This window comes from Daucus carota, chromosome 1, assembly GCF_001625215.2.
Source record: "Daucus carota subsp. sativus chromosome 1, DH1 v3.0, whole genome shotgun sequence".
Classification (NCBI taxonomy): domain Eukaryota; kingdom Viridiplantae; phylum Streptophyta; class Magnoliopsida; order Apiales; family Apiaceae; genus Daucus; species Daucus carota.
This window is the reverse complement of record NC_030381.2, coordinates 9,470,583-9,484,903: the sequence shown is the minus strand read 5'-3', so window position 1 is coordinate 9,484,903 and position 14,321 is coordinate 9,470,583. Positions and strand designations below refer to the sequence as shown.

General features: G+C 33.1%; 1 long non-coding RNA gene across 3 annotated transcripts; it reads right to left on the bottom strand.

Moving 5' to 3' along the window:
- Positions 1-1,784: 1,784 nt before the first annotated feature.
- LOC135150792 (uncharacterized) lies at positions 1,785-4,980 on the bottom strand. Of its 3 annotated transcripts, XR_010289069.1 has the most exons (7): positions 4,368-4,980; positions 3,500-3,642; positions 3,296-3,403; positions 2,769-3,105; positions 2,461-2,602; positions 2,322-2,389; positions 1,785-2,191 (listed from the first exon to the last, which is right to left on the bottom strand). It is a non-coding gene; the product is annotated as an uncharacterized LOC135150792 (long non-coding RNA). The 3 variants fall into 3 exon arrangements; XR_010289068.1 differs by having other exon boundaries at positions 2,769-3,403; XR_010289070.1 differs by having other exon boundaries at positions 2,769-3,403; positions 3,500-3,615.
- Positions 4,981-14,321: the final 9,341 nt, after the last annotated feature.

The following is a 14,321-nucleotide window of genomic DNA, read 5'->3' as shown; positions in this document are numbered from 1 at the left end:
GACCCTTCAACTTGCTGATCGTTCTATTAAAATGCCGAAGGGAATTATTGAGGATGTGTTAATCAAAATCGGTGATTTTATCTTTCTCGTTGACTTTGTTGTTCTCGAGACTCAACCCGTCTCGAATCCTAAGAACCAAATTCCTATCATTTTAGGACGACCTTTTCTTGCTACATCCAATGCCTTAATCAATTGTAGGAACGGTTCAATGAAGCTCATATTCGGAAACATGACCATTGACTTAAACATTTTCAATGTAGGAAAAGAACCCAATGAGCTTTATGAACAACCGATAGGGGTTAATGTGGTCAACAAGTTTGTCACGTGGTCTATCGAGGATAGTGAAATTGAGTCACTTCTTAATGACGATTTCAAAGTCAACAATGAGAATAATAGAGAATATCACGAGTCTTTGAGAGAGTTGACCTCGGAGGAGATGTTAGGAGAATTGAACGACATTTGTTCAAAATGGGAAACTCCACCCGAGATGGTTAGTGTTGACCCTAGGCCCGATTTTGAGAGTCATGGAGGTGAACCACCGACATTTGACTCATTGTTCCATCATTCACATAGCGCCTTAGGAAAGGATGACATCATTTCTTACATCGTTCCTAGTGATTTATCCTATGACCAAAATTGCATAGTCTCTAATTTGCTTGATAATAAAGAAGCATTCAGTTGGTTTGGGAAAAACATTAGTGATGCTTCTCATATATGGGTAAACGATGGTCACATGCTCGAGAAAGCCTTTGTGCCTAAAAATTTTCGTACACTTTTTGACTCTTTCTCGAAGCTTCCTCCCATTTTTCCTTCCGGAATTGGCTGAAGTGGTTCCTTCAGGTATGGGGAAGGAAATGTGTGAGTGTGTGTGGGTTGTTTTAGTGTTTCGTTCGTTAATAAAAATCCCCTTCATCTCCTATTCAGGTATTTTTCCTCTTTACTCTCTCATTTCAGTTCTCTCTTTTGCATACATTGAGGACAATGCATAATTTAGGTATAAGGAGGGCTTTAGTGTAATTCTTAAAAAATGAAAAACCCTAAAAAATGAAAAATTAGAAAAATCCAAAAATAGAGATCTTTTAGCTAAGTTGTCATTCCCTCACTCAAACTTTAGAAGTAGTTGGTGTTTAGCATGTTTTCAAAAAGTATATATATGTAGTGTCTTTTAGATAATTTGAACGTAGTTGAGTAAGGTTATCTTTTTGAAACTTGTATCGACCGATTTGTACTCGTAATTCCAAGATGGCACACACATTTGCACAAGACCTTTGATGGAGAGATCGCCACTACACCACATATGGTCTATCCTAACATCCAAAATTAGTTGCTAAAACTGCAATTTATGTTGCCATTGTGTTTTTGGCAACATTTTGTTCAAATTTGAAGGTGTTAGGAAAATCGATGTGGGCATAGAGGTTATGCCAACACTTTTTCAAGTTTATGACAACACGATTTTTTATGTTGCCGTAAATCTTATGCCAACATTATTTTGTCATTAGCAACATGGTTGGTGTGTGTTGCTCTAAATCATATGACAACATCTGTTTATAATGGCAACACCTTCTCTGTGTTGCCATATAATATATGGCAACATCGTTTTTTATAATACTGCAACAACCTTTCGAGTAACATTTTATGTTTTTGCCAACATTTTTTCTGTCCATGGCAATATATTTATTATTTGCAAGATTTTGTTTGTATATATAATAATCAAAACCAATCATCCATTCCGAAACCTAATTGCAAACGTTAAATAATATTGACTAAACCAACAAGCCATAACATAGTTAAATCCAAACTCCACAATACAAATTCCACATAATTTTACTACAACTTACTAAAATTCTGCAAATACTAAAATTCTACCAAAAAATACTAAAGTTCTATCGATACTAAAATATTATCACAATACTAAAATTCCACAGACCAAATTTTATGAAGTAATGTCGTCATGGTGATCACCTACGGCTGAAGCATTCGGCACTGCAGCAGTTAGCTCTACAATATCGAGCTTCAATTCTGGAATTTTTTCTGCCAGTTTGGACATCAACAACTTGACATTATCTCGAACCTTCTTGTCCACTTTTTCTTCCATCTTTTGCGCAATTTGATCCTGAATCTTTTCAGTCAAAATAGTCACCATTTCGAAAGTAACCCGGAATTCGGATAATTTATCTTCTCATTATTTTTCCTTCAAGAAAAATATATATGTTAGCCCCATTTCTTCAACGACCAACTGTGAAGTATTTTATACATTAGGAAAAATTAAAAGGTATATCTTATAAAAACTCTAATCTGAAATTGAAGAGATATTGATTCACCTGGTCGTTATTAATGATGTAGTGGTCGCCTATGTCAAACGGGTGCATCACAATAGCTTGCATGATTCCTTCACAAATGATATTCCGATAATCGTCAGACATATATGTTAGTACTAATAGATGAGACGACGAATTGTACCTTAAATATTGGATGTTCTGTTGCCCATCAAAAGGCACCAGACAAGAGCAACCAGGAAGGATAGGTTCACCAAGATAATTTTCTTCAAATGATGTATGACATGCTAATATTATTTAAGAGAAAAACCATGAGTTTTCGCTACCTGTAAAACAGGCATATTATGCTCTTAAGATTAAAAACTCTAATCAAATTCCACTTTGTGTATAGCGTGCAATTCATGGATATGGTGAGGATACTGGTATTGATACATGGGCGATACATATCAATCTGAAAATATGAAACAGATTAAGAATAAATCATTATATTACCATCCATTTCCTTAAAGATATATACTTCACTAATATTTTTTCTTTCTGTGGCTCCTTCAAACAATCGAAGAACCTTTAGTATGTCTTCTTCCTTCATGATCAAGAGAAGATAAGTCTCTTGTATATCCCTATTTAACAATAAATTAAGTAAAATTTCAAGTTAATTATTAGAAAAAAACAGAGAAAGGTTTGCTTGTGTGAAAATGAAGATATTAGTAATTACCTAAGCTCTTTGTTCATTAAATTCTTGTAGACCTTAAAAATAAGATATTTAGTCTGTTGCTTATCGTCAAAATTACCATTGTCAAGTGCACTAGAAATGGTGTGTAACCTTGTGCTGAAAAGAAACATATCAGCAAATATACTCTCAGAGTACAGTTTTATACGTACATGATGATAGGGGGAGCATTAGAGCATGATATCTTTTTTAGCATATTTATACACAATAAACACATCAACTTTAGCATATAAACTATTAACCCCATTCCTATGTCAAGTAAAATTATAGAAGACACTTAAACTGAGACCTCTTTTTTCTTCATTTCTCCCAGGCAAGTCTCGAGTCGCCTATGATAATTTGTATAACCACAGATCAGAGTAGAACCTCTTTTCGCCATTCCATGTTCCTCTGCAGCCTAGAAAGAACAAATGGAAAATATCAGTGTGCAATGTCAAATATATTAGACATTCGATCAGATAATAATTGTAAAATTAGAAACTGTTAAGCATACCTTTGCAGACGCCTTTCCTAGTGAAGGATGTAAATTCAAACCCATGTAATCATTTCTGGAGAATATAAGTAGCTTTCTGAACTTTTCAAGGGTTGCGTCCACTTCTCTATCAGCCCCTGTACCACGTGATACGTGATCATCTCCTATCAAATACAGGCCCACATATAACAAACATATACGCAAAACCACGCTCTAGGAAACTAGACAGATTCACCTAAACAGACTACAACCACAAGAAACACACACACAAATATTCAAAGCATATGTTATATATGAAAAATATTTAAAGCATCTGTTATAAAAAAAAAAATTCAAAATAATTATAGGATTGTTTTACAATTCATTCAAGGAACATCAACATCAAAGTTCTGCAATAAGAGCAACCTTGTGAAACAATTATTTGCAATTGAAACAGGAACGGAATCAAGCTATTAAGTGTCTTGGACATGTGCCAAATGAACTAAAGGAAAATGATTTGCTTGTATCCACACTAACAAACTAACTCATAACGCAGTTCTAAATAATCATAAGATGAGTTAATTAGTTAGCAACCCTAGCCCTTCTTCATCGATTTCTAGCATATAATCTAACATTTAAATTCCCGCAAAAATATACATCGAGAAAAGTTACTCACTGTTTGAATTAACAGCACCATTAGCAACACACGAACACATGATGCATTTGTACCGAAAATCTTGAATAAAACCTACTCACGGGCACTTAATCAAACAGATGGTGTGCAAACACGTATAAGTGGTACCATGAACATCGAATGATCTAACACTATTTATATTAGAACCCCCAAATTACGAATTTACAGTTAGGGTTTTAAAACCCCCAAATTAACAAAATTAATTTAGAGAAATACCTTATAATGTTATAGTCGGACCAAATTCAAACTACGAGAAGAAAGTTACTGAGCTCCGAGACAAGAACTAAAACAGCGAGATATGCTTCCTGTATATAATCGTCGGACCCTTTCCTTGTATAAGCAGCGAGATAAGCTCCGAGACAAGCTTCGAGAGATGAAAGAGTGAGATGAGAGAGATGAAAGGAATGAAAGAATGAGATGGGAGAGATGAATGAGAGATGTGAAATGCGAGAGATGCGAGATAGATAGTGAGAGATGGAGAGAGAGCGAGAGTGAGCCGAGAGAAAGAATTGGTTTTAGTTTTAATTTTATTGTTATGTTTTATTTGTGTGAGTGATGGGATGGGCGGTTGCTTAATTTATTTTTAATAAATTCAGAGTTGAAAAGGCGGGTTGTTTCCCTCCTGTTAATTTTAACACATCTTTAAGGTAACATCGCACAAAATGTTGGCATTGAGGGTTTGTTTTAGTTATGACAACATTTATCTTATTAATGGCAACACCGAAAATGCGATGTTGGCATACACCTGCTTCAATCAAATTTTAAGCATCTAAGGCAACATTTTAGGTGTCAACATCAGTTTGTAATGTTAGGATAGACCAAATATGGTGTAGTGCGCCTAGTGATATTATTCGATACCTGAGAGAGAACCCACATGTTGAAACAATGTCGAATCGAACCTTTGCGAATAAAAAAAAAAAGAGAAATAGAAAAAGAAAAAGGAATAAGCTACTTCAATACCCATTGTTCTTTATAAATAAAATCTTTAGATAAATGGGCAAAAGTAGATTGGCTAGTCTCGTTTTGTGGCCTTTGTTACTCGAGCAATTAAGTCCGTAGGGGGATTTCAAAACCTAGTGCCCTAAGACCGTTTGGTTTGGGAGTCACTGACCCAAAGCTCGCTACATGGGTAACACTGTTAGCCTAAGAAAACGGACAAAATAAAGTCAATGCAAAAAAAAAAAAAGAAAAAAAAAAAGAATAAGAGTTTGTGAAGTTTGGCTAGATATTTGTTTCGATAGAGATTGGGTCAGTTCAAAATTGGTTGAAAAAGAGAAAATATTCTTAGACGATTAGGATCCATCAAAGGCCTTAAAATTCATTACACTCCTTGGATTTCTAGTAAATTTTTGTGTCGAGTCAAGTAGATTAGAGGCAATTGTATCTTGATTATTAGTAAAAGAGTCTTCGAGTCGTATTTTCCTTAAAAACAATTTTTGTTAACACCAGCGAAATTAGAGTAGAGTCGAGTAGACACTTGCTAGAATGTCTCACAGATTTTATGGGTATATCTTCTGTAAACCCTTAGGAGACAAAACTCCTTTTGTAGAGATCGTCTACGAGTTTAACGGGTTGGTGAACCTAAAATCACCCGTCACGCCTACGAAAAGGAGCCTAGGAATCGCATCTAGTTTTCTTAGTTTATTTTCTTTTCTTTTGATTTTCACTCGAGGACGAGCAAAATTTAGGTATGGGGACGTTTGATAGGTCCATTATTTTGCATATTTTAACTACCTATTTATTGCTTGTTTTCATATTTTATTAGTTAATTGTTTTGTTTTCAGGAATTTTTAGGGAAATCGAGAATTCAAGAGAAAAAGGAACAAAAAGGTGCAAGAAGGGAAAAAGAGGAAGAAAAAGAAAATAAAAAGAAGAAGAAGAAAAAAAAAGGAAAAGAAAATCAAAACACAAAGACCCTTCTACCCCTAAAACCCAAATCTTGGCCTATATAAACATCTTTTTCTCTCATTAGCCACCAAGTTAGATTACCCTAGTTTTACCTAGTTGTTAGTAGCCTCCTTCATCACTTTCTAGCTTTCTTTTTCAAATAGTAATCTCTCAAATATTGTAAACACTTTCTTGTTTAATATAATTTCAAGTTTAGTTTCTTCATCTCTTACATCTTTACCTTGTTGAAATTTATGGCTATGATCTATTTTCTTTCCAACAAGTGGATAAAGTGGCATGTATGCCAACCACTTGTGGGTTGAAAAAGCCTTTATTTTATGTTTTAGTATACATTTTGGTATTTAGATTAAGCCCCTTTTAAATCTTAATTTTATTAGTGGGTTTAATGGTTTAGTATTTTTGTTTTTGATTTTGGTTTGCAGTTTGATGGGGTTTTGTTAGAAACATGGTAGATAAGCTAGTTTTGAAGTTTTTTTGGATTTGGAGTTAGTTTGGTATGATTTGGTAGTGTTCTTGTTCTTGATTTTGGTATTTTTGGGGTCTTTATAGCATAAATTTTAGTTGATGATTTTGAAATGAGGTTAGTGGGTTTATGTTGGAAATATTTTATTTAGGCTAGATTTGAAGTTTGGTATAATTTGGAATTGTTTTGGTTCGGTTTGAATCTTGTTTTGATCAAGAAATGGGTAGTTTAAGGGCTATTTAGGGTGAAATTTATTGTTGAATTTGGTTTAGAGTTTAGTGGGATTTGATTAGAAATATTTGGAATGGCTAGATTTTCCGGCGAGATTTAAAGCTATTCCGGCATCTCCATTCTTTCCGATAATGTGCTATTACCGCTCGCTGTGCTACCCTATCTAGTTTGTCCAGTATTAGTCGCGCGGTTTATTTTTCATTATTATAATCAGTTTTTGTTTCGTCGTTCGCGTGTAAACTAAAGTAGTTATCTGTTTATTTTTACTCCCTCGGTTTCAAATTAGATGTCCACTTTAAAAATATCACACAGTTTAAGAAAAGTGGTTGTTCACAAATTAATTGCATTAAATAATCAAAATATGTGGAGTGGGATTGATATAGGAAATATAAATAAAAGATATGTGGAGTAGAATTGACTTTGAAAATATACATTTGCATTGAAAGTTGATGTGGACAAGTAATTTAAAACAAAAATTTTTCTTAAAAGTGGACATGTAAATTGAAACGGAGGGAGTATTTTTTTTCCTCAGTGACCCCGCGCGTGAACGCACGCGTCCCAACACCTGCCCATTTCTTTTCTTTTAACCTGTACGATGATGTTTTATTTAATTTGATTTAGCATGCCGTAGTTTTACTTTCGTTTTCTTATATTTAGTTGTTTAATTAGTTTAATGAATGACTTATTTGTATTTCTTTCATTTTAGTTTTAAGAAAAAACCATCCAAAATCTTTTGATCTAATTTGATTAAGTTAAAAATTAAGTTTCCGCGAAAATAAATTTAGTCCTTGGAACGAATCTTATATTACTAAAACGGGATCGTGCACTTGCGATTAAAATCATATTTTGAGCACATCAAGTTTTTGGCGCCGCTGCCGGGTACTAAAATTAATTTTCGCGCCTTAATTTTTAATTTTTCGGATTAGTTTTTTTTTCATATTCTCTCACTTCTTTTTGGTTGAATTTTAGAAATTGGAGGAATATGAGCTAGCTTGGAATAAGTGGAGACTATTCTTGGAGTATTGGAAGCTTTGCTTGGGTAACTTGTATCTCTCTCCTATTTCACTTTTTTTTCTTTAGAAAATCACAAAAAAAAAAAATTTTAAATTTAAAAAACACAAACAAATTGAAAATTTAAAATCCAAAAATATTAGTTAGAAATACATATGTGTTGCATCATGCATTTAATCACTTAGGGCACATCATTTAGATTTTACTTTTTGTTTTTAAATTTTCGTACCTTCATTTGTGGTGATCGCTGGAGGACCCAAAGGTACGTTAATTTCTTTCTTTCTCTAGATTAGGACACGTAGTTTAAGCATCCATAAATGTTTATCGCTTTAATTTTATTGTTGTGTGGAGCATCATTTAAATAAATCTTAAGGGCAAAACCACTCATAAGATAAGGGAAGGGATTTCATCACTCTTTCCTTGGCCCACAACAATTTAATTCTTCATTTTGCATTCCCTAGCCTTTTAATAAAAATGAATTAGACGTTAGCCCCTAGGATTTCGCGCTCAATTAGGAAGGTACCTAAAGAACGAGGTAATCTTTAATTATTCCGTAAATTAATTATTTAATTCGGCTCCCATATTAATTGCTTATAAATTCCCCATGTTTAAGATATCGCATGTCCATTAATTAAATTAATTTCTGACAATTAATTTAATCAATATCTTCTATCCTTGATCATCCACTCAACCTTATAATTATGCAAGAACAAATCTGCTTGCAGGACTAAAGCATAATTATCTTTATGAGCTTTCAAGGGGACATCATCACCTGAATATATTTTTCGGACACGGTTTCCTTCTATAGTTAATATCCCACTCTGTATATAATGTCATTGCCCAATACATAAATTCGTAATTTAAAATAAATTATTTAACTTATGAGTCAAGGCATGTGTATTAAATATAAGTGTCAATCACTATATCCGGATTAAGAACTTAGGCATTAATAACATCATGGAATCTTAGTGCTTTATTGTCAGAATTAAAGAAACAATTATTCTACTATTTTGATCCCGTTCAATATACACAAAGTATACAAGTATTATTCAATAGTCAAGATAAACTATTTCCAAATAATACTTCAGCCGTTCCAGTGGTTTGTCTAACACCACCTCGACTGTGAACCTTTATTATATTATATAAGGAACTCGACAATCTAATCTTCTGCTATCTCATTTGATACTAGATTGTCTACAATATATAATATACAGACAATGTGAAAACATGCATTCAAGATTCTCAAATAATTGTTATATACTTCAAACGAATATTTCAGTATAACCCTAACATCTTCTACTGCCAATTATCCTTTGATAATTGATGAGTTACTCATTACAATCTTTTTTTATTGTCATACATATTTAAAGCATTGCTTTGATTTTTAATATAGCTAGCATACCACAATTATATCACACGTTAAATTTTAACTTGGAACTCATTTAGTTACATTAAATTTAACCTGCAAGTCATTTAGCTAGACAATCACATTTATTGTGTAGCAAAAAATTTGACACTAGAAATTGTATGTGATAAATGATAAAGAATTGATTTCTATCACGATGTACAACTCACTTGAAAATAAACAAATTTAATTTTCGTTCATTTCAATATCCCAAATATCATACAAGAAATAAACGACCAAAATCATTGTTTCGTCACATTACAAAAGTTCAATATTTGTAGGATAGAGTTAAAACTCAGGACATAAGGTAGCTTTGTTTTTCTAATACTACTAGGCAGAGTACAAAAGGCAAGCTAAATATGTCCTATCAGCTCATCCATTCATTTTTTTGGTCATTTCCGTATTCCATCCAAAGAAAGCTGTCTTTTGTGGTTTTCACTTCTAGTCAAAATTTGATGACAATAGATCATCCTGACCCTGTTCAACGGTCTTCTTTGATTAAACTGCAAGTAAAAAATAATAGTATTAGACACGTTATTAAACAGATCGAGGAACAAGTTCTTAAGCAAACCCAACTAGCCGTAATATATTAGGCTAACACCATATTAACATCATGGTATCTTAGTATCATGTAAAATTTAAATTCTAGACAATAAAAAATTAAAAGTGGGAGTAAACGTCATAATGCAGGATCAAAGTCTTGCCGTCTCTCTGGAAACTCAGCTGAATTTTAGAGGCACATTGTCTTGCAGCCACTCTACAAATAATACAACAAACTTTTGTACACCTTCTTTTACCTTTCAATATAATAGCATTAAAGAAACAATTTTCCAAAACAGAACCTAATGCTATTCTAAATGAGATAATTATTTTGAATAACATTAAAGAAACAATTTTCCAAAACAGAACCTAATGCTATTCTAAATGAGATAATTATTTAGAATAACAATATACAGATGCAGTACAACTTATCATTTGCAATCTTCCGTCCCTAAAAAAAACCAAATGCAACATCACTAGGATCGCAACTTCAGGATCGGAAAAATAAGAAGGCGCAAAAGTAACCCACATACTTGCAGGACTCATGATTAATAGGAAATTTTGTTTGAAAAAAAATTGTCTGCACCATCAAAATAGTATCACAGCGCAGAACCCAACAACAAAAAAATAAAAACATTAGTATCACAGCGCAGAACTTGGCAAATTAAAATGAAAACCAGCAAACAGGACTCAGCTGTATAAAATCAGGGAAGCAAGAAGAATGAACTCGTAACAGGAACACATATAAACTCAACTACTATAGCAATCGCGAGCAAACTGAAAGCAATCGAACTGAAAGAACAACTTAAAAAACTCAACCAAGACTCGACTCAATAATGGCACTAAACTAGCAACTCGGTGAAGAACCCAGAATCATAACCTAGTACCAAGATGCATGACACAATAAAAAAGGCAATTTTCATTCCGTAAATTACAAACCAATTGCAGTTTCACATAGGACATAAAACCACATGATGCGTTTAGATTATAAACAATGTAATAGTCATGATCCAAGAAAGAAGTCATTTAGTTGCAACATGCCGAGTATAAAAACACACAAATTACTATTTGTAAAACAACCGCCACAAAAAACAAGCGATTAGCTATTGTTGAAACCCAGCAATTGCATGACAACCCATTCACTGGGGCTGGCCGCAATTGGAGTACAACCCATTCAATCGGGATGCCATAGTTCATATAATCAGACTATCCAGAGGCAATAAAACGACATGCAAAAGAATTGGAGAACATAATCAAATCGCCCAATGCCAATCAAAATCACAGTGAGAGATAAAACAACCCATGTCATAAACAGATAATACCTTAAAATGAACATGCAGAACACATTTACAAGATAATCTAGGACAAGGAAAAAGTGCAGAACCTGGACTATATTAGCAATTAACCTAATACAAACAAAAAATCCAAATGTCACCAAAATCAAAAGCTTTGTCAATTAGCAATTGACAATCGTAGCAGTCTCAAAAGATTTACATACTCTTGCAATGACAATTAAACTCACAAACCCACTTCAATTTCTAACCAAACCCCAAAAAATAACAAGAGGACAACAGCTGATCCGAGAAGCAAAATGTAGGACGACCAATTGAATGAGAGTCTCGGGGTTCTAAAAAACTGGCAGTATACTGCTCAGGACTTCGGCATGCAAGGGAATCGAAGAACAAAAGATGGAGAGTGTGGGGAATACCTGAACTCATAATCACGAAACCTAGATTGGTCCTGCAGACAAATGTCGAGTCGGTGAATTAAGGTTGATGTTGAGTACCGCACCTCAGATTGATCACAACGCACTTCAAGCCCTACTAATAACGACGTGGTTTGGAGCGGATGATGCGGGATATGGGTGTTATTAGGAGTTTAAATTTAATCAAAACTGATCCTCCCACATTTTAATTCAGTAAATCAGAGCCGCAGGATCGTTTTTAAATTTAATGGTAGATCTTAGGGTCTCCAATATCTCAATAATAATAGTACCCCATAGATCTCATCTCTCTCTCTCTCTCTCTCTCTCTATATATATATATATATATATATATATATATATATATATATATATTAATGTGTATAAGTAAAAAAAATAAAGATAACAATAAAATAGGCTTCCAGATTTTTTGTTTACGTGACAATTTATATTTGATTTATAACATTTTCATTATAATATTGAAGTAGGGGATGCATGAGTTAAAACTAGGGTCTCATAAAATTTATTGGTAATCAAAAGTAGATTTCCAAAAATTGTCGATTAAATTTTAAAATTATATAAATCATACCTAGTTAGGCTTAAATTCATTGCAAATACTAGTAGCGTTTCACTAAAAATATTTTAAAACTAAATATAGGTCATTAAATATATTATCATTTTCATATAAAATCATATAAATATATAATTATGATCATTCATTTGAAGTTGGATAGGGATGTTTTAAGATGATTTGGGCTTCGTAATTGTGATTTTAAATATAATAATTTAATTTTAGAAATAAGTCTAGGATCTATGTCCTAATAAAAACATAAAAATAATGATTTAGAATGATTTAAAAAAGATTTTAAAGTCGAGTAGCTCGACTCGACTCGACTCGAGTTCGACTCGACTCGAAAGCTCGATTATAAACTCGAACTTGACTCGGTTAAAATACGAATCAAGCTCGAACAAGATTTTTGGGCTCGAACAACAAAAGCGATTTATTATTGGAGTTGGAACTATAGTTCAGTTAATACTAAATGTGTAACGCCTATAACATTTGACTTATATATATATTAAAATTTTTCATTTTGGTGATATATTAATTTTCGTGTCTTAATTGCCAAATTTTGTGAATTCGACTTATATATCGTTATATGACTTCCGAATATCGTTAGAATGTACTTAAATGATTTTTGGCGAATAAATTTCGCTACGCGATTTAATAATATTACTAGTTGCGACGGTTTTGACTTAATGATAATAATTGTGATCGTTGTCGCTACCCGGTTTAATAATAATGGAGATTAACCCGAATTAGTGATATTTGATTAGTTGCAAGTAGCCGATAGATTTTAAATTGTAAAATAGCGATTTGATCTATATATTTCTCTCGTGATTTTACGTGTATTACATTCGTGCTACTATATTTTGTGTGATGTGAATATTAGAGCTCTACTTGTAGTAATTCTTTTTAAATCCATTCTTTGTCAAAAATTTTTGAAAACTATTTTATAAAACTTTTAAAATCCCATATTATTTGTGATATTAATTTCATGATTTATGGATTAGTACTTTATTTATTAAAACTCTCTCTTTAAATACTTTTTAAATCACACTTTTAATGATTATCAAAAGACTAGTCTACCCTTGCATGCAAAATCTCTAACACTAGCAATAAGGACAAGCTGGTAACTTCTACATCCCACTACCACATTTTGGTCAAGTCAAATGGTCAAGATTACTTGAACACTCCACCACACTCCACTCATTCTCACACACCAACCAAATCAAAACCCTCTTCTCTCATCTCTCTCCTTCACCTCTCTCTCTCTCGGCCGTGTAGGAACAATGGGATCTTGGCCCTGCGTTTTATGATACTTATTAAAAGTTCGAACAGAATATTAACCTTAATCGCTACGGCGCAAGCGATTCAAATCCACGTCTTCTACTGTATTCCTTGATTCTCCTTGGACGAAGTGTGGCCTTCGATCTCCCAAGGTGTGCCTCTCCTTAAAGCTCCGAAAACCCAAAACCCTAGCTGTCTCCTTGAGAAAAACGTCTGTCTCTCTCTGACTCTAGGATTAATTCGTTTTGGTGTGTCTTTCAGCTTTAGGAGAACGAGAATATATATAGGCTACAGCAGGGATCATGGATCATTAGGTCAGGCCTTCTAATGACATTCCGGGCCAGGCCCAATGTCATTAAATATTAATTCTATCCACTAAAGAACTAATATTTGCACTACCTTTCCTAATTCCGTAAATTAATTATTTAATTCGGCTCCCATATTAATTGCTTATAAATTCCCCATGTTTAAGATATCGCATGTCCATTAATTAAATTAATTTCTGACAATTAATTTAATTAATATCTTTTATCCTTGATCATCCACTCAACCTTATAATTATGCAAGAACAAATCTGCCTGCAGGACTAAAGCATAATTATCTTTATGAGCTTTCAAGAGGACATCATCACCCGAATATATTTTTCGGACACGGTTTCTTTTTATAGTCAATATCCCACTCTGTATATAATGTCATTGCCCAATACATAAATTCGTAATTTAAAATAAATTACTTAATTTATGAGTCAAGGCATGTGCATTAAATACAAGTGTCAATCACTATATCCGGATTAAGAACTTAAGCATTAATAACATCATAGAATCTTTGTTCTTTATTGTCAGAATTAAAGAAACAATTATTCTACTATTTTGATCCCGTTCAATATACACAAAGTATATAAGTATTATTCAATAGTCAAGATAAACTATTTCCAAATAATACTTCAGCCGTTCCAGTGGTTTGTCTAACACCACCTCGACTGTGAACCCTTATTATATTATATAAGGAGTCTGACAATCTAATCTTCTGCTATCCCATTTGATACTAGATTGTCTACAATA